This window comes from Lathamus discolor, chromosome 6, assembly GCF_037157495.1.
Source record: "Lathamus discolor isolate bLatDis1 chromosome 6, bLatDis1.hap1, whole genome shotgun sequence".
In the NCBI taxonomy this organism is placed as follows: domain Eukaryota; kingdom Metazoa; phylum Chordata; class Aves; order Psittaciformes; family Psittacidae; genus Lathamus; species Lathamus discolor.
In genome coordinates, this window is record NC_088889.1 from 25,492,125 (window position 1) to 25,516,777 (window position 24,653).

Below are 24,653 nucleotides of genomic sequence, written 5' to 3' on the forward strand. Positions count from 1 at the left end.
CTTCTCTGGTCCTTGCTTGCTGTATGTCTTAGCTGTTTGCTACTGCTGATGACTCCTGCTGTAGCAGCTCCTGGTTCTTTTCCAGTTGTTAATCTGGTATTAAGGGAAGGTGTTGTTTTCTTGTCTGTCAAGAATCAGAAGAGGCATCTGGACCTTTTTCAGGCAGTGAAGCAGAAGAGCGAAGCAGAAGCAAAGTCAGTGTAACAGGATAGTGTGTAAAGGGAATTCTGTCAGAATGGGACCATCAGAACCTGATCTGTGGTGGGTGGTAGTTGTAGTAATAATTGTAGTAAGTATATACTACTAGGTATATCAGAAAATCTGCATTGAAGGATTTCAGCTTGTTGCCTTGCTTGCCATCCTCTTGGACTGAGGTGAGAAATGCAGTATGTTTAACACTGCAAGTTGCTATTAAATGGTTGTAAGGCATTATAGCATTGAGGCATTATAGTACAGGAACTTGTGAACACATTTCTGTGCCAAGATGGTATCTGATGGTAAAGCTTTGATGCCGAAGAACACTTTGTATTTGTCAGGGAATCAGTTCAGTCTAGGTTCATGTGAAAGTACAGGGCTGTCTTTTTTTCAGTAAAGGCATCAGTTATCACTGCAGTTGAAGGAAAGGCAAGACTGACCTTTTCTGCATTGGCTCAGAAAAAAAACCCCAAACATTTCTATTGATCATACCTGCTTAACATCCAGTTCTTTGTGCGGGCAGCCAGTGCTGTCTGGAAGATGGGAAACAAAATGGCAAGAAAGACTGTATATTGGGAAAAAATAGAGCTCTAATGCAGATTCTATTCCATATATATGAGCAAAACCCAAACAATGTCAAGAATATATAGTGCATAAAAGCTGGCTGTGCATGGAACTGGGTGAGTTTGTAGTAAAAAGTGTTCTGCTGAGGATGTTGAAAATCTGCCCTGATTGAGTATAGCCTACTCCTAGAAGGTGTTCCTTGAGCCCTTCTAGGTTTTGGGGCAGTCTCAGGATTCCACTGAAACAGCTTGTTGTCCAATTTTGTTTGGGAAAAGATAACTAAACAATGAAATGAACACTTTGTTTTTTTTCCCTAAAACTCAATGTGCTTAAATTTCCTTTTTGCAGGAAACTTTGAGATGCTATGGTTTGACTTCTGTTTAGAATGAAGACTTGTTTGGAAATGTGGATATTACCTCCCTACAGATTGAAATATCCAAGTTTTTATCAGCTGTTACAGAACTCTGGCTTTCTCTGGCAATGGAGACTTAATGCCAGGTCAGTACTTCAAAGGTAAGAGAAAGACATCATCAATTTACTCAGACAGATCATCTCACAGCTTCTCCTTTTCCATTTGCAAAATTTTGGTGTTTTTTTTTCTTTTTTTCCTGAAACAAGTTAGTGAGCATACAGTAATTATCTCAAGCAGAAACAAGGTGGTTGAAGTATCTGCAAGTAGGTGAAATTAGAATTATGCCCTAGTATTGTGTTGACCTCCTCTAATTTACTTCTGAATGTTCAACAATCGATTAACTAATGTGAGTAATTTATTTTGTAAGTGTGCTTTTTATTGTCAGTTAAGACAATATTAAGAACAATGACTTGTGTCAGCCCCCCTTAAGCTCAGATAAGGCTTGAGGTAGTGATCCGAATGGTTTCGGTATTCCAAACTATTTTATTTTTTTTATTCTCTGAAATTGGATTGAGGCTGACATGGTTTAGTGTGAGGTATCCCAGCCCATGGCAGGGGGGTTGGAACTACATGATCTTCAGGTCCTTTCCAACCCTAACTATTCTATGATTCTAAGACATTTGAATGCAACTTTTTCTGTACGTTGAAGTGTGTCTGAGATTGGGACTGTCAGGTATAAGCTAACACCTATGGGACACTTGTAGCAGCAGCTAAAGGATAGGATGGTTATATTCCTTTACTGAATCTGTTCTGAAGCACTTCTGCTGTGAGACTGCAGATAATATACCCTTCCTTATTATCCAACCATAGAATTTGCATCGTTTCTCCAAACTTCACAGCACTGATTCTGAAGAACTGTCCATTAAACAATCTGCAGCCAACTGACTGATTCATCTTGTTGTTATTAGATCACTTTCAACAATCCTTATGAACAAATTCCGTTGTAAATTTTCAATTTATGAAGTGTTGTAATATATAATTTCATGCGTTTCCCTCAAAGATAGTGTAATAGCTTTCTTCTTTATATGTCTAATTGCAAACTTACCAGTTAAACAATGGTGTTACCAGCATGCAGTATCGGTATCAAGCATGCCTCAGATTCCACCATTGAGGCTCTTGGCATTTTTAAAAAGCTGCAGAGTTAAGAAATATCAAAATAGTCTCAAATAAGATACTGCACATTTAGTTTCTTTATTGTTGCTGTCCTGAACCTTTAGATGGGGTCTATTCTTCTGTCTATGTGATTAAGTGATGGTGTGTCTATGATCTGCTGGTACAGACTTGGCTTTGTTATCAGAGTTTATGCAGGGAAAGCTCTGTGTTTCAGAAGTAAATCTTTGTGTTTATGAGTAATTTTTCTCTGAGCTGGTACATTCCCATAATGAAACAGTTGGCTGAGAGTACAGTTTTCCCTGAGTTAAATGAGATCATAAGTATCCAAGATTTTCCCTAGAAGTTTTTCAGCACTACAGGGATGGAGAGGTCTCTTGGATGCTCTTCCTGCTGATACACAAATGAGGCTGCTGAGAGCTCTTTGCTGTGTGTTTTTGTAACTCCCATAATCTGTAAGCTGCATTTATATTGTCAAAGTACAGCTGACAGGGAGAGGAGCGTTTGTGAGCTTGTGAGTGGACTTAGTTGCAGTTTCACAGAAGAAAACCAGCTTCATCTCTCTAACCCTTCTGCTGGCAAGCAGGACATGAAAAATGAAGGTAAGACACTGTACCTATTTATTACTTCATTTTCCCCCATAAATTTTAACCTTGTGGTTAAAAACCCAACAAAATCCAGTAATTCTCAACTGTAAGCAAGCAGGAAAATAATATGGCAGAGTGTAAGAGCTTAGAAGTATTCAAACCCTAAATATGTTAACACAGCTGCATTTCATGTGACCCACCACAGTTCTGACACAAAAATAAGTGAAATGTTTGAAAATGTTCAGAATATTGCAAATTTCTGATGATCCCCTAATTAACAAGAGCAATGCAACTGGTAAGAATCCAAATGGAATGAATGAAGAGTTGTGTTGAAATGATATAAACAGCCCTTTTTCTTAGTTAATGTTTAAAAGCTACAACTAAAGCCCTCCTACAGTAATGCTGTGCAAGCTAGAGATTTAGCAATGCTTGCTGAGTGTATTACTCTAGCTGTGAGTGATCCAGCTGTGTTTTAGGGCATTCTCATGATCTATTTGGGTTTTGGGGGAGGTCAGTGTGCCACAGTTCAGTGAGAGGCAATGTCTTCACATGGTGCTGAACAAGGTAGCAGGTAACAAGAAATATTATGGCTGTGCCAGTGTGGTATTGTAACAAGTGTAATTCCTGTTGCTGGTTATTCTAATAGCTTGTCTGTCTTAAACCAGTATATTCTGAATGTAGCTCAATGGAGCTGTTTTTGACCCTGGGCTTGTATTGGCTGCTGTAAACTGTGCCCTCAGCCATAGCTGGTTCCTGCAGTGGGTAGAGCAGTGGTGAGGATACCAGCTGCACGTGCAATGTTTGCAAATTAAAATTCATCCTCCCTCAAGAAGCTGAACAGTAAATCTTGAATGCCTGAAGTGAAGTAAAAAGCTCATTAAAAATCACAAAAACATGGCAGAAAACAACTGCTTATAGAAGCATTAGTGGAATTTACTCAGTCATAAATGTTATCTGTGTGCCAGGTCTTCTTTCAAATCCATAGATTTTTCTCATTTAGCTACTGTTTAGTAATAAACCTAATAAGCTTCTGCAAATAGCTACCTGTCCCAGAGCAATAGATGCAGGCTTCAACTGTAATGATAACTGCAGGAGATTATCAGTTAAGCCTCCACAAAAAAAAAAAAAGAAAAAAAAAAGGAAAAAAAGAAATTAAAGTGTCTTCAGTAACATTAAAAAAAAACCAAACCAAAAACCAATGCAATCTGAAAATCGATGTTTCCATGTATTAATGATTTCAGACAAAAAGCACCATTACTTTAACCTTTTCTTGTGTATTTTTCCCGACTTCCAATCTGTGATGCTGAAAGTAGAGTGTCACTTCCTAGTTATTTGTTGCATTCAAAGAAAATGTCGCCAAAATATATGGCTGTTAATGCTGGCTTTTAACTGGTTCTTCTTTTCTAAAATTTGCAAATATTTTATAATTATTACCAGAATCTCAATCAAATAAATATTTTTTTAATTTTATTTTCCTCAGTCAGGAAGAAAAAGATAGGAAAAGATGGATTCAAGTGTTTTGCAAATGATTAATTTTCTTCTATCTCTTCCTGGACTCTGAAGAGATAAAGCATCTTTTGAATTAAAATTTAAAGGAGCACAGATTGTGCATTTTCTCTGAAGTTAGGGTCTGTGGATTTTGGGGCAGGTACTGCTTTGATTCATCCAGTTATTCAGCAAGTATGAGTGATTAGTATTACCTGAAAATGTTTATTTTTTTAATGTCATACTAGATGTCATTGCTTCTGGTAAATATGTTTACAGTGAATTTTCCTACTGCTTTTGTTGCCATTACGGCACCTCTATAGATGCATAACGCTTTCCAAACAGAAGGGCCATTGCTTCACAAACCTTCATGAATCTGGATATTTTAAACTACATTTTGGCTAGTCCAGCAGCTCCCTTGCTCAAATAATGTCAAGATGCAGGTGAAAATCCTGTATGCCAGGATTTTCACCAGGAGTCTTCTGTAAATCGGGCAGCTGATCTTCTTAGCTGTGGTGCATTGAAGCTTCATGTATATAGAATCATAGAATCATAGAATAGTTAGGGTTGGAAAGGACCTCAAGATCATCTAGTTCCAACCCCCCTGCCATGGACAGGGACACCTCACACTAAACCATCCCACACAAGGCTTCATCCAGCCTGGCCTTGAACACTGCTAGGGATGGAGCACTCACAACCTCCCTAGGAAACCCATTCCAGTGCCTCACCACCCTAACAGGAAAGAATTTCCTCCTTATATCCAATCTAAACTTCCCCTGTTTAAGTTTTAACCCGTTACCCCTTGTCCTGTCACTACAGTCCCTGACGAAGAGTCCCTCCCCAGCATCCCTATAGGCCCCCTTCAGGTACTGGAAGGCTGCTATGAGGTCTCCATGTAGCCTTCTCTTCTCCAGGCTAAACAGCCCCAACTTCCTCAGCCTATCTTCATACGGGAGGTGCTCCAGTCCCCTGATCATCCTCGATAAGCGTTTTCAAATATGTACACTACCATTAGTATATGTGTGATTGACTCTTTTCATCATATCTAACGATTTTTATCTAGAAGAGCTTGGTATTACATTTACCAGGCTTCTGCTTGGCTAGATGGCAGGGCATTCCAATTTGAAGAATTGTTCTGTCTTAAACATGTGTGTAAACATCTTCCAGGACAATAATAAATAAATTTAATCTGGGAAGAATACTTGTGATGATGGAAAGGAGGTAGACCTCACCAGGGTTGTGTTTCTATTCTACCTCCTCTTTTTCTGGTTAAGCTTCTCAACTGCAACAGTGGATGCTGCATTTTAATTCTGTTCTATGCTCTGGATATTTGGATCATCCCATCCTGTTTCTATGACAGGACATGAGCAATTAGCAGCAGTGAGATCTACCACAATGTGTTCTCAGTCGTTCCTCTTTATACTTTTTCGCTTCAGAGGAGCAGTCTGTGGGACTAATGCCCTCTCTGCTAGAGGAGTGTGCTAATCAGCTGGCTTCAGAGATTTTCTTGGTCTTGATGGTGACCATTTAAACTCTGCATATAAAGTGAACAACTTCCAGCACAAGGTGTGAGAACCTACCTCACAATCCTTTAGTACCTAGTCACACAAGAAAGTCAGATCCAAATTCAACCCCCTGCACTGTCTGGTCAAGATAAGGAGTTCAAATTTGTGTCACTAACTCCTCACATGAGTATTCTATCCAATTACTCGTCAGATTATTTCAAAGTGGAACCAGTCCAATAAACCACTTCATATAAACTGCTTAAATACTAGTTGACAGTCAGTGAGCAACAGAGTAAGGATTACTCTCTAACCTGATGTTAATGGTACTTTGGAAGCTGGGGCAAACCCTGTTATAGTCAACACAGTGAGAAAGAAATTTCCTCAGTATAGCAAAGAGTGAATTGTATATAAATATTCAGAGAGATCAATCCTGCAACGATTTCATAAATCTTGTCTTGCACTTCCTTGCCTTTTATGTTTGCATTTGCCAAATGTTTGCGTTTTCCAAAAATGTATCCTCTTGAGACACATGGAACATTTCATGTTAAATGAAGTACAGTGAGCTGGGTGGGGATGGTAGTGGTTTTGGTGTGGAAACCTGGAAAAATTGTGAATTCGGTTCAGTTTGAACCAACATTCTTTTTCAACTGTTTGGCTTGGCAGCTGAACTGAAAAACCAGTTATTTGCACAGCCCTAAGCCCTCCTTTGCTGTTGGACCCCTGCATTTTACTAGGAAAATTGTAGCATAGTCCCTGGAGCTGTTCATCCATGACACAGAGGCATGAAATGGAAATCCCACTAAAATTTAAGGTTGTCTGAAGTTTTTGGAAACGGGGGATCTCTAAAATGGGATTAAATGATGTTATCCACAGTATGGGTACTACTGGACTCTCCAAAGGCACATTGTTTTCACAGATTTCCTCTTTCATTTGCTTGTCAAAAAGATACCTCTGATGCACATACTTATGGGAAATATTAAAGAGGAGAGCTCTTGAATTGTGTGAATTGTTATCTGGGAACAGAGACATTCATTTTTCTAACTTTTTAATTCCATGATGTAATTAGAATTTCAAACCAGGTCAAGCAAATTGCAAGTGCCAAGCTTTTTCTTAGATGCTGCTTATAATCAAACACACACATCTGCACTTTTAAATACCTCATAATTAAACATGCAAAACCGGAGACTTAATTTGAACATGTAAATTAATCACATGTTGTAACAATTGAAATTCATAACTGAACATCTATTAGCAGACAACGCCGTTCCTCATTCTTTTGTTTACGTGTTTATAGTAATCACGCAATAGGATTTATGGTGCATGTCACCCTTTGAGAATTAATTCTGCATCAATGTAGGAGATGTGTTCCCATTTCTATTGTATAGCTTTGCTCTATAAATGCAAATAATTGCAAATTAAGCCCCAGATGTCTATAAAGAGCAGCAGGAGTGACCATTATTTTATGTATGATGCACGTCATATCATTTCTGTGTCACTCCTCTAGGGGTTAACTGAGCTTCATGTTTTGGACATCATAGGAAAATAATAAACAATGTATTTCATCCAATGATAATTTAACATTTTTTTGCTAAATAGAGGACAAAGATATTTAGCATGTGTTTTCAATTGCCTGCTAAGAAAAAAGTTTACATGAGATAGACCTTTTTTCATCCTGAAAAACTGTGAATTTACCTTCTGTGGCAATTTAGAAAAAAAGAGAATTTCTCCACATTGTGTGTTTAGCAAGTAAAGAACTCAGTTACTGTGGTGGGCAACATTAAATATTGATGGATGAGAATGAGGTCAGTGTAGTGAACACAAGCTGTACTCCTCAAAGCCAGTATGTGCGTGCATATTACCTTAAAGATATTTACCCAGTGGATGTCTGTATTTGCCAGTGTTTTCATGTATTTCATGCCAGTGCATGTACATGATAGGCCGTGAAGCTTTCCGTAACAAGCATTTATAAAAGAAACATCTCTTTCACATTTGCATTCCCATTGAACACCAGCAGCACTTCTATTGATAGTTTACTTGTCTCTGCTAGTGTCAGAATTCACTGTAGGGTTTGGGCTCTTCAGTAATGTGGAGCCTGGTCAGTAAAGCCTTTTCATTAACTTGGATTAGGCCTTGGAATTCCTTTCCATCAGCTCAGTTAAAAATTTTGCTTTGAGCTTTCTCACCCATGCAGGAGAAGTTCTTCACAAGTGAACCTCTTCTCTGGTTCTATTATATAAATCCAGGTTGATCCTTGGTGTCTTGCTTCTTAATGTACTATGCAGCTGTCTCACACTCTTCGCTTCCTACCATCTTCATGTTGCACCTCCCAGCAGGTCAGCCCCTTCCACTCTGTTGCTTTGTTAATTCCTTTCAAATAACCACTTTTTTTATAGTGCTACTTACAGGAACTGCTTCTCCAGTAATGTGTCTGAATCACAGCCTAAACTGTTGCCGTATGCATCTTAAAGAAGCCTATCTTATCCTATTCTGTATAGTAGCATCATGTCTGTAGACACTGCAGTGAATTGTGATGAAAAGGAGGAAGTTTTTAAAGAAAAACCTCTCACCTTTTTGCACACATAGTACTTAACTCTGATGGGAAGCAGTTGGACATACATCAGAACTTAGACTGTTCAGTTACACTGGGACATAGAGTACTGAGTGTGAAGATAGGAAAGTATTTATAAAAATGCAGCAAAAGTTTTATGATAATTAGTGGAAAGGAGGTCATAGCCTGTCTTTCTGTCCTGCACAAGCCTCTTATTTATTATTGTGGCATGACAGCACATGGCTCTTGAGTTTTTAGTGGACTAGTACCATTTCTCAGTTGTTTTTGCTTTCTTTTTTCTCACAGTAAGATGCGACTTAAATTCCTAAGCTCACAAACCCCAAAAATTCAACCCACAAGCCCCAGAGGTATTTGGAGTTTATGTATTGTTTAACCAAAGGCCTTCACATAACCAGATACTGGTAAATTCTTTAGTGAAATTCTCGAAGCTTTGGGCTTAACCGCTGCTTCTTGCAGTGATGTGCTTGAAAAAATGTCAGCTATGTAGCTGTACTGGAGGGCTGGTGCAGTTGAGGTATGTCCTTTTTCTCAAAGTGAAACAGTGGTGTCAAAGTCCAAGTTGAGGCAGGGTCCTGGCTCCAGCTTGAGCTGTCCCCATGTTGACATCAGAATTTTGGCATCTATATTTAAACTTCTTTTATTATTGTCATTATTGCAAAGAAAAGTTGACAATTAGGCATGAGTGAATCCATTACAGAGATATTTGCTGGAGTAAGTAGAGGACTTTAAAGCTTTGTGAACTGGGAGTTGCTTCACTCATTTTTTTATAGGTTATTAATTGTGAAACCTTTGTGCTGTCTGCAGCAATGGACTTGCATATATATGGAAGTTCTCCAAACTGTAGGCAAACACTTGATATCCAAGTGAACAAAAAGGAGTAATACAGCAAAATCTTTGTTGGAAGGAGAGATATAAAAGTACTTAAAGATGCTAGAGAGAGAAAGAAACACACAAAGGATTTATAAGGCTGGAGTTAAAACTAAGTAGGATTTAGAAATGTACTTAGAGAAAATAATCCTGCAAAGGAAGGTTCCAACATCCCTTTCCACCCAAATTCAAAAAGAAACACTATTAAAATGTTCTTAAAGTATTTAGTTTCTTTTAATAACACTTATGATACCTTGGGCAGTCCAATGTGATTCTGTGTTCGTTGGCAAAGCATAGTAGCCTTTTGGATACTTAATCTTCATCTAAGTGTGTTTCTCTGTGTGATTACCCGCTTTTGCTAAATATTGGAGGTTGATCTAGTCTATAACACAGCAGTTGGGTTTCAGGTAATTAACCAAAATGATATAAAGGTATCAGGCTTCTTGGCTTTTAGTTGACTTGTTGCATTTTCCTCTGAAGTGTGATGTTAATGAGAAATCTCATTGTCAGGACCCTTTTATTGAAGTCTTTCTGAAACTTTGTGATTGTTTTTTTTTCTAAATCGTCTATATGATTTACATTGTCATACAGTTTACTATGGAAAACTAGTGAGAGCACCCAGAAATAAAATCCAAGATTGGGCCTTTACTTCCCATATCTTTGACATATTCTTGTTCAGATGTCCTGGATGGGAACATAGTCAAGAAGCATAGGGCTCAACAGCCAGAGTCTAGAGCAAACTGATCTGCCACTGCTACTCTGGGCAGCGGATTCTTTGTGGCTTTAGGCAGAGAGAGCATGTGTTCTTTCAGTCTGAGTTTCCTTTTCTGTAATATAGAATGCTTAGAATAATTTAATTCCTATCTATCTGAGACAAAATTCTTGTTTGCTATAGACAGATGAAATGGTATGGAAATAGCCTTAATGAGGATTGTTCAAAATCTGAGCATATCCATAATTCATCATTTAATTGGTTCAATTTTTATTCTTTTTTATTCTAATTTGATTTTATTCATAATGGAAGGGACCAAAACATTTAAAAGTTGGATTTGTATTCTGGAGAATATTCTGAATTTCAAGAAAAAGCTACACCCTCCCCCCCTGCCCCATTTCATTATGAGAAATATTCTAAAGGCTTTCCAAAAGTTTTGTCTTTATGCAGAACCACAGTCTTGTTTATTTCTTCATGCCAAAGATGAGGTTTGGCACAGGATTGTCCCATACCCTTGCCAAAAGCTCTCCTAAGAGCACACTCAGTTAGTTTATATTACTACTTTTGAAAAAGGAAACATTAAAGAAACCATATTTTTTAATACAGTATAAAGGTCTTCTGAAGGCTGAAAATGCCTCCCTCTGGCCCCACCTCAGTGCAAAGAGCTAGGGGAAGTGAGGGAAAGGGAGTCCTACAGTCAAAGAGCTGCCTCTGTGTGAGGCCTGGGAGCTAGGACAGCTTCACCCTAACCCTCATTGCCCTGCAGGCTCTGTTTTCAAAAGTTGCTTCGAAGTCTGGTTGCCCAAGTTGAGACAACCATGGCTTCATTTTCAGCAAGTCTGGATACTCTTAACACCTGTTGATTTCACTGTGAGTGCTCAAGAGAAGAAGGTCCTAGGATGCCTCCTCCCAGTCTTCCAAACTACTGCAAGTGCATGGAGTACCAAGTGCCTTGGTCTGTCCCTCTCCCTCTGTGACCCTATGAGCACTACTGCGTTGCCTCTGCAGCTTCTGTGAAAGGACACAAAGCCATAGAAAAGCCATGTATGCCCAGCTTGCCTTTTCTCTTAATGTAATGTAACCTCTAGCTGGTGTCTGGAAGCCCAGACCTTTTCCTGGTACCTAGAATGACACACTAGGCATATTCTCTAACTTTTGAATTAATATGGCATTGCCCTGCATGTTGGGGAGAGACTTGATGGATCTGCTTAAACCTGCTGCAGAGAGACCAAACTGTTTCATTTGAATGCAGGGGCTTAATTTTTTTACACTTCTATAAAGACACTGCAAGTATGAGGTAATATATAATTAAAACATAGAAAGCTATTTTCATAGACATGCCTGATTCTGTAGCTATATTATGCACAGAATGAGAAAGCATGTCAGGTGATTGTAGAAAGACTTGTCTATTGTAAAAAAAAAAAAAGCATGTATGTGTGTCTGTGTATCCATGCATCCATGCATCCATGCATCCATGCATCCATCCATCCATCCATCCATGCATCCAAACTCAGATTCTACTTTTAGAAACTTAATACAGATATTAAAGCTGTCACTCAGCTGAATATTTCCCACCTGGAGCTGTCCATCCAGCTCGCTCACTGTCTACAGGCTTCATGGGCCAGGCATAGTCAGCTATCAGAGAGAACTCAGCTAAAGCATGGAAGACACTATTTTCCATTTGAGTTCCCCACACTGAAATGACAAGCAAAATTTCTGCATTTAATTTGCAAATATACTTTGCTTTTTTCTTTTTGTTTTTCAGTGAAACTGCCACATCCAGGATTTCTTGTTCACCCACAATGCCTTTTCTTCCTATAGATCAGGTCAAAGAATTTCTGTTAGGTAGCTGAATACCTAAGTGTTAGGGATGCATGTGCAACATCTGTAAACTAAATTTGAAACCCCAGTCTTGCATGAATGTGATCCTTTTTTCTTGATGTGTCTTTGAGATCTGTCAGAGTTTCACCAATGTGGATCAAGTTCCAAGGTCAGGGCCTGTAAGACTTTTTAATGAAAGTTATCACTTGAGTTACAAAACATTTCTACTATAGGATGAAAATGAAACCATGCTGAAAATTCTTGAAGTATTCAAAGGACTAATTTTATAATCTGCAATTGTTCTCAATGTTGGTGTTTCTGGAAGAGGATAAATGTGGAAAGCTTCAGCATGTACAGTCTCCTGTCATAACTTCACACTAATAGTCAGATGGCAGTTCTTTAGGAACTTCATCCCTTTTTTCTGCTGTTAATAGGTATCTTTGCTTAGTTGACCTGCTGGAGAATTAGGGAAATCAACATGTTCTGTAGACTCATAGAGTTGAGGACTGTTTATTTGTACATTCTGACCTCCCACATACTACAGGCCAAAAAATACTGCTCTGTGACATCTTCATTGAGCCCAGTTCCTTCAATGGTTGATTAAAGTGTCATCTGTAAATGTAAACTTATGAGCACAATTTCTTTCCTACTGCTGTTCATTTTGAAAAACTGTGATTCCCTGAGCTTGGAATGAATAAAGTCTCGTTTCCTATGGCACTGATTCACTGGTTTTCTAACAAGGTACAAGCTCCAGTTGGAGCTTTTCCAGTAGCTAGGAAATTCCTGACAGCTCAATACTAGTGGATTCTCTGAAGCCTAGTACGTTATGTTCACACTGAAGCCTTTCATTAATTGGAAGCACTAATAAGGCCATCCTGTCCACCCATCCAACTATTTTCCTTCTTCATGTTAAGGATTTAATTGTTTTTGAGGTGTCTGCTTTTATGAGCATCGTGTTAGGAATTTAACTATGTTTGGGGTTTCTGCTTTTATCAGATATGGTTGGAATTGGTGATTGTGTCCAGAAAATTATTGAAGGGGTAATATGCGTGTGAGCACTCATGCAGGCAAAGCTTGACTGCATATGGTTTGTTTCCACAGGAAGTCTGGCACTTATACTGCCAGAAATATCTGAACCCTTGTGGATTTTTTACTGTTGTATTCTTACTGTTCATTAGAAAAGGAGACATAAGAGAGTTTCATCAGATGTAAAACAGCATTCCCAGGGGATATCATCAATGACCAAAGGACTCATTTCTTTCTGACATTCTGCCTGTTTATGGGGGTGCTTTGCATCATGGTGGGTCTTTAAAAAATGTATTCAAAATACACTGCTCTGCCAGACTGGAAATGAGAGTTAGTAAATAGTTTAATTTTTGTCATATTGTCAAAGCACTTTGTCATGTCAAGAGCCAATAGGCAGGATGCAAGTGAAATGTTGAGGGTCTGTTTGCCTTCACTTCTGTTTGTATTTGCTGTACCTGAAGACGCTCCTAGATTTTGTTACAATAATACTTTTCATTCAGAAATTTGGACTTCCTCTGATGTGAGCCCCAAACATTTCCATTTTAAGTGCAAAAAATTGATCCCTATGTAATTATAAAGTGGTGCCAGGTCCTAACCACTCTACCTTACTTACCCTAGTCCTTTGGAAATGTTTTACTTGCAACAACTTTATATACCAAACATGTTTGTTTAATAAAAATGTTGTTATGATAACTATAAACAACATATTTTTTATATGACTAATGTTTTCATGAAGTCGGTTTCATTTTCACAGGTCACTGCTTCCTTTCTAGCCTCATAAACAGTTTTCTCAATCATCTTGGGCACCGAGTTGGTGCCTTAGCACTTGGATCTGTGCCCTATGATTTGATCTTCTTTTCAGAGTGTTTTTCTATTTGTCCCTGTCCATGTGCTGTTTTTCTGACACTTCTTTTTTCTTCTTGTGCCACTTCATGACAGTTTTCTCTCCGTGTTGTGCTGTTAAAAGAGATGAGATATATGGAAAATAACTGGATTTGGTGTGAAAAAAACCCAACAAAAAACCCGGCAGCTGACCAATAAACTACCTAGAAAGTATGTAATTTTTCTTAGTTCTTGTGTGTATGTTGCTACCTCAAAATCTACATTCATGACTTTATCTATAACCTGAAGCGTATTTTGTAAATGAGCTTAAGCAGTCTATCAAATTGTAATTATTCATAAATAATCTTATTGTTAATCATATGCATCACACTAACAGAGTTTGATATAGGAATTATACGAATAAAGTTCACCTGAGGTAACAGAGCTTATTTCTTTTCTAGGCATCCCGCCTGGATCTCAGCTGCAAAGTAAGTAACTCTCCACATCTCATTACGAAAATAGCAACCTGCTTAATCCTTTGCTGTGAAGAACAAAGGTTTGATTCAGTCTCTGGAGCAGAAATAGGATCTTAGTAATGCACTGGCAACTACAGTGTTGTTATTTTTGTTAAAAAAAGGAGAAATGTGAATTTGCTGCTATATGTTAGATTAAGAACTGTTATTGTTTTGAGATTAATTGAATTGTTGTGCTTTTCCATGGCACTTGAAAATCTATGAAATATCTTGTAATTTAATATTCTGGATGAGTTCAGGAGTTACTTCCTTGAAATTATCTTCTATTCTTTTTATCTGTTCTGAAAGAATCACTCAGTATCAGTTAAATGGTGTATTGCTTACTGTGCAAGTGGTAGATCTAGGAGGAAAAGTTCTTCTGTTGCTTCTGACTGGAGTGCTGATATTCCTGGGCACAATCCACTTGCTGTCCAGTGGATCAGAGCTGGTAACCAAGACACCAGCAAGGTACCTAGTGCTCAGACTTTGTGGAGCACTGACTTAGAAGAGATCTGTGCATTAGCCGAATGTCCAGGCTTGAACATGTTACAACTGCTGTATGAATTCAGATTTTGGAGTATTAGAGCTCTGATGATGTTTTATGGAGTCTTTTCTTTCTTTTGAAAGATTTGCTGTCATGTAGTGTTGGGCTGCAGTGGACTGTGGAATTTGGGATCCCTGTGGAGTAGGCTGTCTATGCCTCTGGCAGCTCATCAGGATAAAGTTGAAATTAGGATTGCAGAGAAGAGCCAGAGGAATTCCACTTGGTGAATTAAATGCTATTGAGCTTGAGGACCTGGAAAAGGGTGAGGGAAGGATCTGGGTGAGCTCCCAAATTGGTATGAATGACTGGCATAGAAGGTATTGCTTAGAGCAAAAAATAAATGCAGTGTAACTGATCTGTTGAGACCAGCAAACTGTTTCTGGAAATGACTGCTGCTTGATAATTCTTAGTGATAGGCAAATGCCATACTCTGAAATACGTGTGGTCCATTGTGCAATTCTGTGTGGGTGTGGATCTTTGCAGGTTATTGGCCTATGCCCTCTGGCACAAAATGTGTTTGCTTAAGTCTTAGCATGTAGAACTTTGGGTGTTTATCTTCATGTCTGTGTGAAAGGTTCAGGGTTAAGAGAGGGAGAACTATCCCAGAAACTGAGGTCAGCAGAAACATGCTGGATAACTGTTCCCAGGCCTGAGTACTGTCACAGAAAATGAAGACCAGTAAGATGGCATTTGCAGTGAACCTCAGATTCTCTGCTTTTATTCCTCATGGTTAGGACAAACCCTGTATTTGGACTTCAGGAGATATGTCTATTGTTAGAGTATGTAGGCTGAGATTTGTGGCTTAGGTGTGTGGAATTTTATTAGTAAGTTCAAAGAGATTTCTGAGCATAGTCTAAGGCCATTTCTAATTGCTATTTCATCCTGACTGTATGTCCCCAGAAGGTTTTAAGTATCAAGTTTTGATAAAACAGGAATGTTTCAAGTGCCAGAAGGATATTTGGGCCAAGCCTGTTCTCTGTTACACCGTTGTAAAGCTGGGATGATTGTATTGACTCCTGAGTGACAGTGGTAGTGCTTGAGTAGTATGGGACCTGAAAGAGGAAGGGGCGAGTATGTGTGTATGTGTGCCTTGGGCAGTGAAACAGCTGACTGAAGAAACAGCTCATGCAGTGCTTCCATTTCCCCTTGATTGTTTCCAGCTGTCCTCTTATCCCTGGCATACAAAATGTAATTAGTTTGAGCTTATGAAAAGAAGTGAGAGGCATTCTGTGTTACCCACCTTATAGTGCTGCACATAAACAATATGCTCCATGCAACAAACTGTGATCACAGATGCTAATTATTAAGCCAGCAGCTGAGTAAAGGGAAAGCTCCTTTCGCAAAATAGTCACAGGCTTGATGGTTTTTCAGACTCTGAAATAGGGAAAGACATGCTTACACACAGGAAATAAACGTGTATTGCACCTGGACCACAAATAAAATATTACAGATTTCATGCTTTGATCATCACAAATTTTCAGCACTGACTGAAGCAGGAGCAAGGAAAGAGCTAGATAGAATAGTAAAGGAAGAAGGCAGTACTGCTGTTTCCCCAACCAGTAAGTACATGTTGGTAGGATATTAAGTATGGGGTGTTTTGTGTTTACATTTCTTGCATGTATTTTATGAGGGATCCTAGATGGCTTCCTCAGAGAATATGAAGAATAAGTAGATATAAAATGTACTTGAAGAGTTTGCACACCTAGATTTTCCCACCTCTTAGTATATTGTCAGAGTGCAAGACTGAATGAGTGCTATTTTCATGCTGCTGCAGCATGACCTGATACACCTTGCTGCTTGGGTTCATAGGAAAGTATTATCAGAAACTGACTGAAATCAAGAGGTGCAGAAGAAAACACACCAAGGCAGTCATGGAGAACACAATGTCTTAACACCATTGCTGGTCCCAAAGAAAGATTTCACAGAATTGGATGGGCTGCTACAGGCTTTGCCTAAAGCAGCTTGGAAATGAAACCCTCAAATTTAAGTGAGTATTAGAGACTTAGTTGACAAGGTTATACAAAAGTGGAATATGTATGGAGGCTGCAGTCATGATGGAAGAGTTTCTGTGCAAAGGAGAAGAACATGTTGACAGGTTCGTGTTGCCCAATTAGAAGTGTTGTATAAGAGAGGGAACTTTTTCCTGGATGTGTATGGACAGTGAAGGAGAAAACAGAGAAGAAAGCAGAAAACCTGTTTGGAAGGGTGGGGAACTCTTGCCTTGTATGAATTTTCTCTGTCTTACACTTAACCCCCTATGTATGCTGAAATGAGAAGGCTACGGATGTTCAAGCAGGTAGTTTCCACCTAATTTAATGCATTAATCTACCTATTCTCTGGGTGGAGATGGCAGGGGAACTTCCTGTTAGGTGTTTTGCTATGATGGGTGGCAAGTAGCCTGAGTTCTAGAAAAGTAACTAAGAAACACGGTGGAGACATGCATAGAAAGGCTGGGTCTGGAGGTGAAAGTGCACAAGATTCAGAAGCAGACCAGTTCTTAGTTCAGATTAGAGCTTTTAACCCTGGAAAGATAGAGCAATAGGATTTGTGTGCATTGTAGAAAGTTTAATTTTATCAGAGCATCTGATGTTTATTTCATGTCTAAGGCTGATGCAGCTGTAGGGAATCTCATGTGTTGAAAGATTGCCGTGATCTTAACTATAGGATTTTCAGACTGCAATGCTGCATTTTAATCTCTCATGCACTCAGTAATACTGTGTGAGGTGCTGGTTTTCCCTGGGCACCAGTCATCTTACAGAATCTGGAAAATTAAAATAGTGAAAGGAGTTTGGTAAAGCGCATGTTGGTTTCATATTTTCATGAGGAGGTGGATTCTGCAGGAACACATCCCTCTGAGCAGACAAGCAGGAGAGGAAGAGCAGAAGAGTGGAGCAGGACTCAGTGTGAAGTTGGGAAAGTGTCAATGCGGAAGAGTTTTGATGTACAAAGTAAGGAATAATCATATCAATCCGTAAAGCAAAGGAAACTGCTGTGCTCTGACAGGCTCTTTAAACTAGTGAGCAAGGCCAGCCTTCACTGGACTGTGAGAATATTAAACAAGATTTGTCCAGCATTTCTACTCCTGACTACTTGAGTCACTGAAGGTATGTCTACTCAGGGTTTGGCAGGCAGATATGAACTCACTCTGTCCATGCTCCAAGCTGGCTGGATGAAAGCTGGCTCTGAATGGGAAGCTGTGTAGCCATCACTAGCATGTGGCTGAGCCTGAACTAGTAAGTCCTGCTGGGAAGCAGAATATATTAGCTTGGGCTCAGCATTAAGAGCTGAAGTTACATGACTTTAGGATTAGAGGTAGCTTGTATCTGGGCATCTCGGAGCACTTGCAGAGGGAATTGCATTTGTTTGCAAATCTGCCATGGAAGCACACCCTGAATATTTTAGAAGGGTTAGCCAGACATGGTGATCTGGAAAAATGGTGCCTAAAAGGCTGTCCATTCTTTTTTTAAAAAACCTTGAGTAAAAATCCAGTGCCAAACTCCAGCTTCAACAAACCACCTGCTTCCAGTGCTTTCTGTCAGGTCTGAGGCTTGGTGTATGCTAATGTTTGAGGGAAAGACTTAAAACTATATGTTTGGATGGAAACCCAACTGGTCAGGGAGAAGGTCTGTACAAACATGATATATGAGCACCTTGCAGTAATAACTGCCTGAATTCATTCCCTATAAAGCCCATTGCACAAACCGCTTGCTCCCTTGTTTGCAATGAATGCAAAGTGCTAATGACAGCTTATTTATCTGGTGTCCCAGACTCCTAGTTTTCTTAGGTACTCTTGAAGATGTTCTCTTTCAAATTACTTTCTGTAATTAATTTACATGCCTCTGATTTTCAGAAAAAAAAACTGTCTAAATAAAATTCATAGGCATTTAAACAATTATTCTGTCCTTAGCCTCAGGAGTCCATTAGTTGCTGTGCTCTTGAAGCAAATCAAAACAATGCATTTTGCAGGATATAAAACTATTCCTACTTGTGGCAGTGGATCACTGCAGTCATTAGATTAATACCAACTATTATCATCCAGGATGCTCATCTGGTTTTACTGAGCTTTGTTAACGAAATGGAAATGTATGATTAAAGTCATCCTGTCTGTCCCTCTAAAGTTGTGCCTGTGAATGAGTCACTGTTTTAGAAATGGGTGTTGCCAGACACTGATATTGAATACGGCTCCAGCCGTCAGAGTTCTAGGTCCAGCACTGCATTCTTGGAGTTCAGACTGGAACACTGAAATTCCTATTGAAATCTGTGGGAATTCTGCATGGCCAAAGCTCAGCTACCTTTATGGCTGGCTGTGGCAGCTTGGAGAGAGATGTAGCTCTATGCAGTATGCGTGTAATAGCTTGGGGACTCAATATGAATTTCATGCATCTCTTCACTTAGTCACTTGAAACCCAAGATGGAATTGAGGATACCACATTCCACTTAAGCTTTGCTTGTTTGAGGTCAGTTGAATGCCCTCTGCTGTCTCTGGACGTGACACCTTCTGCTCCACTGGCAAAGTTGCAGCTGTGGTTTTTGTGCTCAGTGGGTACAAGAGCTATTTGTAAAGAGCAAACCCCAGTTGGCTTGCCTGCCCTGCTTGCTGCAGTGGCCCTGGCTGGTTGCATGAAGGGTGGAATATGCTTTAACCTTTTGGCAGATATATAGCTGTTTGCATGCCCCAAAATAAATAGCTCCCAAACATCTTCGGGTGGAGCTGCTCACAAAAAGTTGTGTCTTGTGGGCAAGGTTGACCCAATAGTTAACTTAGCTTGTTTGCTTTGTATATGAGATAGTGTTTGAATAGGCCTGGTCTTGAGGAATTTCACATCTGGATTCAAACACTTTATGGCCACTGTCCCCTAATCTGTGCCATGGGCTGTTCCCAAGTCCTAGTTCTGTACTTTTCCAAGCTTTGTGTTTCATGTTGTCCCTTCAGGGGCATTTGTAAAAGTGGGAGGGCCAGATTGGTAGTTGTAAGAAAGGGAAGTATCATCACTGACGTCAGTGCAGCTCTGCCACTTCACATTTGCAAGGGATCAGGCCTGTCTACCAGTGTCACAGTCTGCTGGGGAGGAAGGGAGGCAGCCTGAGAAGTGTTGGGTTTGCGCTTCACCAAGTGATAAACAGAGTCTGAGCGCAGTAGCCAGACATGTTATAAAACAAGCTGCTGGAGAGACAGCTCTGTGTGGAGGCTTGAGTCTTGATTTACTCCTGGTCATTGTCCTGATATTTTATGGCTTTAAGACAATTAAAAAACCCCCACATTACTATGTGGACTTCTGGTAAGTATAATTGGCTAGACCCCTTGTGTGGCTTGTGGGTGGTCTCATGTGACATAGGAGGCCAGTTGTGGGCAGAGCTGCTTTTTGTGCATTTGGGTAAGGCTGTAGTAGAAAATCCAAGGCTGGTTGCTCTGTGTTACCAAATGTATATGGCTACACATAGGTTTGAGGTCATTTAAAGCTTCCAAATCCTTTACCCATCTCAGGATATTTTAACCATTTTTGAAAGCAGGAGTTTAAGGGAATAATCCTGAATTTAAAGGAAGGGAGACTGAAAACTCAGGGTAAAGCAGAAGAGAGACAGGGTTTTCTCAGGTGCAAAGGGGAGTAGAAGAGGGTGAAGAGGCAACTTGGTAGTAACACACCCTTTCAGAGATTCACTAGTGCTGTTCCCAGAACTCTGCCTGCTTGGTGCATTTCTCCTCCTGTGCTTCTGCTCATCTGAACAGTCTCCAGAAATCAGCAGCTGGGAACGCATAAGAAGTAATTGTCTTTGCCAGGTAAATGGGAACAATAGTGGAGTGGGAAGGAATGAATCACTGCCATTAACAAGACTAGGGTTGCTCTCCTCATCAACACAATGCAGTGTCTATTCTCAAATGTCAAGGCTAATAACTCACCATTTACAAATTAGATTTAACCCCCTCCCACACAAACCCACATAGTCTTTGCTAGCATTCAAGCTTAGGTCATAGCTGCCTTTCTCGGAGGGCCACCAATAAAACCTTCAAAATATATCTCCTCCAGACAGGCTGGCTGCTTTCAAGATCGAACACTCCTCCCTTTTTCCCTTTGGATTTTGTTTTAGTTACAGTTACATCACTGAAAAATGTGGAAATGTCTTTGAAAGCCCATCTAAAGCCCTAATTATCCTTAATGTAAGAGGACCATTATCGTCTACAGATGAAATGAATAATACAAGAAAGTAAGAAATATTCCAAAGTTTTGGTTACCTTAATAAATTCCTAAACGTGAAGGAACTCACAGATCTTCATCCAATGCAACCAGAGATTACTAATGCAGGTGGGAGTATCAAAAGCTTGAGTGTTTCAGCTGGCATCTTACAACATCTTCTGTTGAGACGGTGCTTTTCATCCACTGTACTGATGGATTGTGACTACAGCTGCCCAGAAAAGATATAACAAGGATGCCTGTTTCCTGGATAACCATCATGTAGGTGTAGAACATGAGATGCTGCTAATTTCAGAGGCTCATCAGGATATTAATAGCCTGCTTACTTTGAAAGTAATGGGCTTGTTTGAATTCCTGGTCCTGAAATACAGGAAACATTCAGGATACGTTTTTCAACCAGGATGGCTTTTAAAGTGAAGTTGAAACAGGTCACTGGAAAAAAGGATGCAGAAAGAAATTTGGGACTGATTAGTAAAGTCCACTTACCAGATTCTGCTTGCCCAGTTCAACATAAGCAGTTTTTTTATTAATTAATAAATCATTCTGTCTTTCTCTGCAGATTGAGAATTCTTCAAAGTGGCTTACATGCAGTTCTTAGTACAGCTGCTTGCTGGGGGTGTGTGCTCTGTGTGGGGGATCTATCAGCAGCCTGGCTACCTCTGCGTGATCTTGGGTAAGGCCTGGATAAAAATCAAAGGCCAGATTGTTCTGTTTTACCAAATGTGTTGCCTGGGGCCTGCTAATTAATAGAATGTCTAGGAATGTCATACATCTATTGAAAAAAAAAAAAAGTGTCACTTGAAAATTGCTATTGTTTTAATTGAATGTTGTCATTTTCACATAGTGACCGATATCTCAGCCTACCAGTCTTTTGAAAGAGCAAACCGGAACATGGAAAACAGGCCACTCATAGGAAAACGCTGTCTGTTTTTAAGTTATTTTTTAACGTAGGTCCCACAGAGCCATAAATGTTCCCACATGTTGACTGGGGGCCTTATCCTGAAATCCAAACTTGTGTTTCTTATGAGTTATTCCATCATAAGTCAGTGCTGGAGGCTGACTGTAAACAGGGGTTGCAGAATTGGTCTGATTTTGACTTAGCAATAGAGCATAACTCTATGAACATTTGCTGGAGATATGGCAGCTAGTAACATGGGGAGACCAGCTGAAACTCAGAAGTTTCATGGTGGTAGGCATGCAGGATTGTCTACCAGTAAGTGTTTGCAGAACTGGGTGGTAGGTGGTCCTACTTTATTTGCTGTTTTAGCAGAAGTCTGGTACTTGTTATGGAGTGAGTTAGTTCCTCTGGGAAAGGTGGGTGTAACTTGTCAGGACATGAAGGATAACTAACCTCAGACATTTGGGAAGTTGTGTGTGTGTTTTGATGCATATGATTTTGTTATGTAAAATAGTGAGGCTCACCCCCTTCTCTGCCTGATCGTGCCCTCTTGTGGGTTTCTGCACAGTTCTTTTGAAGGAGAAGGGTAGCTCATATGATGAGGTGAGAAAGAAGATGAATGGAAATAGAAACCAGGAGGAATCAGATCTTCAGCTGAATAGTTATAAGGGCTTCTAGAATTCAGAATTTTTTTGTCCTGTGTCACTGGGCCTATAGGGGAAAAATGAACATTATCTAAAGGTTACATCTGGATTTTTTACAGAACAATTTGGCCACAATTTAATTGTGCATTATGAGAGACGTTTTGTATGATATCCCACTATATGTACTCCTCAGACACATCCCCATGCTGTTGGAAGAAGCTAAAATAATTCTTTTCTTGGCAGCTTGTCTTCATATGTTTTATTTCTATCAATCAGTGTGTTACACAAAGGTGTGTGCTTTGGGCCTTGGCTATAATTTTGAAGGTTTCTTATGTTGAAAACTCCCTCAATCAACAAATGGATCATTCCATGCTAGATTTTCTGGGAATCCAGGAAAGATGATGGCATTTTGCAGGTAGAAGGAAGCAATGGGGAATGAGGGGAGTATATTTTAGCTGTCAAATACAGTAGTAGCATCCCTGAAACACTGTGCTTCAAGTGTGGTATGCTGGTCTTGGCTTTTATGAGAATTCTGGAAGACTTTTATGCACTGCAGTCTGATTGACAAAGAGATTTTCTGTCCTTGCATGACCTTCTTTTAATTAAAAAAAAAAAAAAGAAAAATTCAATAAAAGTTCAGCCACACAGCAAAGGATGAATTTAAAGACTGCACACCATGTGACAGTGGTAAAACTTTCATAATAGCCGTCATATTTGTTGGTTTAAAAATCAACTTCATTGTCATAGTTAATAGTTTGCAGCTGCTGTAGAACACAGGGAAATTGCTATGTATGTGTCAGTCTTAAATGCAAGTAAGATCCACTGACTAGGACGACTTGGTTAGTTTTTCTATCTATTGGTAGTATTGCTGATCTCTATGCGATGAGAGGAATTCATAGCTGTATTTCAGCACTGCTGCGCTATGTGACCTTGCAAGTAAAATAAAGTTGTTTTCAGTGGCCTGCCAAAATATACTCCATGACATCCCATTAAAAAAGCTTCTAGGGTTGTGTATAAGTAGGTGCAGTCCCCCTGCAAGTCTGTGGGATATCACCAGCATTGATTGAACTGAGGAAGGTAAGTTACACAAAAAGTGTTAAAGAATCAAAATATATCACCTAATGTGAAACTGTGAAGTGAAAGAAGCCTGTTTGGAAGGTCACCAGGTGAGTTCTCTGCCAAGTTATAATTTAGGAATGGTATTTTTAACTTGCATCAAGTTCATATCAGATGGAAATGGGAAGTAGATGGAACAATTCCTCCCCAGCATGCTGGTGATGTGCAAAAGGTGTATAAAGTCAGAATGGTCCAGTGGCCAAACTGTAGCAGCAGGCTGAGGCCAAGCAGAACAGTATGTGAAGTGCCTGCTGGTTATCATGGACTAGCCCATTCAAGAGAGCCTCTCTAAGGTACTGAGAGCTCTGGCAGCTGCAGGGAATTATGTCTAAAGGGGTGTGTTGTGCCTTTAGGCTGAGAAAATACAGTGCTTTTTGGATTTAGGGAGATTCTACTTTACTTTTCCCTCTCCATACTGTATATGCTGCTAGAGGACAACTGAGCTTAAACTGTGGACCTAAAACTGCAGGCTAAAATGTGAGGGGTGTCCCTTTTGAGCTATTTCAGAAGGATTGTGGTTATTTAAAGCAGAACATCCCTTAGTGTTTTAAGCACCTATCTCTGTGTGAAGAAGTCAGCTCAATGACTGCAGGTCAGGCTGAACTCCACATCATGACTGGAGAGGCAGTTTTTCCTTCAAGAAAGCAAACAGTAGAGGGGCGAGGAGATTTAATAACTGAGCTTACAGGAAGACAGTGATTTTAATGCTGAAGTCAAAAGACTCAGAACCCAAAGGGTGGGAAAAATTCCCCAGGGAAGAGACACTGGGTTACTGACAGTGCTACTTCACTTATTTGAGTGAGGTTTCTGATGTGTTTTCTGACCTGACCCTCAGGTCTCATTTACAATTCAGAGAGCTTCAGTTTGGCATTTCTGTGCGCATTGTGTAATTGCAGTGATTTCAACTGTTGTTATCCCTTCAAGCTTGGTTAATTTGGCAACGCGCTAGCTTGTTTTATTCACACAGAGACCATCACTAACACTGAAGTCTAAAGTAAATACACAGGATCTCTAGTTAATCTGTGCTTTCTTTTTCCCCTGGCCTTCTGTCTTCCCTGGTTTTTGGCAGTTGC

The 24,653-nt window shown here is 39.7% G+C and overlaps 1 long non-coding RNA gene across 3 annotated transcripts in view; it reads left to right on the plus strand.

Moving 5' to 3' along the window:
- The first annotated feature begins 1,134 nt into the window (after positions 1 to 1,134).
- Positions 1,135 to 24,653, plus strand: part of LOC136017081 (uncharacterized) — a 136,208-nt gene continuing 112,689 nt past the window's right edge. Inside the window, exons 1-4 of one of the 3 annotated variants that reach the window (XR_010613826.1) lie at positions 1,135 to 1,272; positions 2,767 to 2,883; positions 13,793 to 13,906; positions 14,137 to 14,163. This is a non-coding gene — a long non-coding RNA (uncharacterized LOC136017081). Of the gene's footprint in view, positions 1,273 to 2,766; positions 2,884 to 13,792; positions 13,907 to 14,136; positions 14,164 to 21,481; positions 21,596 to 24,653 lie in introns of all 3 variants that reach the window. The other 2 variants (XR_010613825.1, XR_010613824.1) reach the window with 2 other exon arrangements.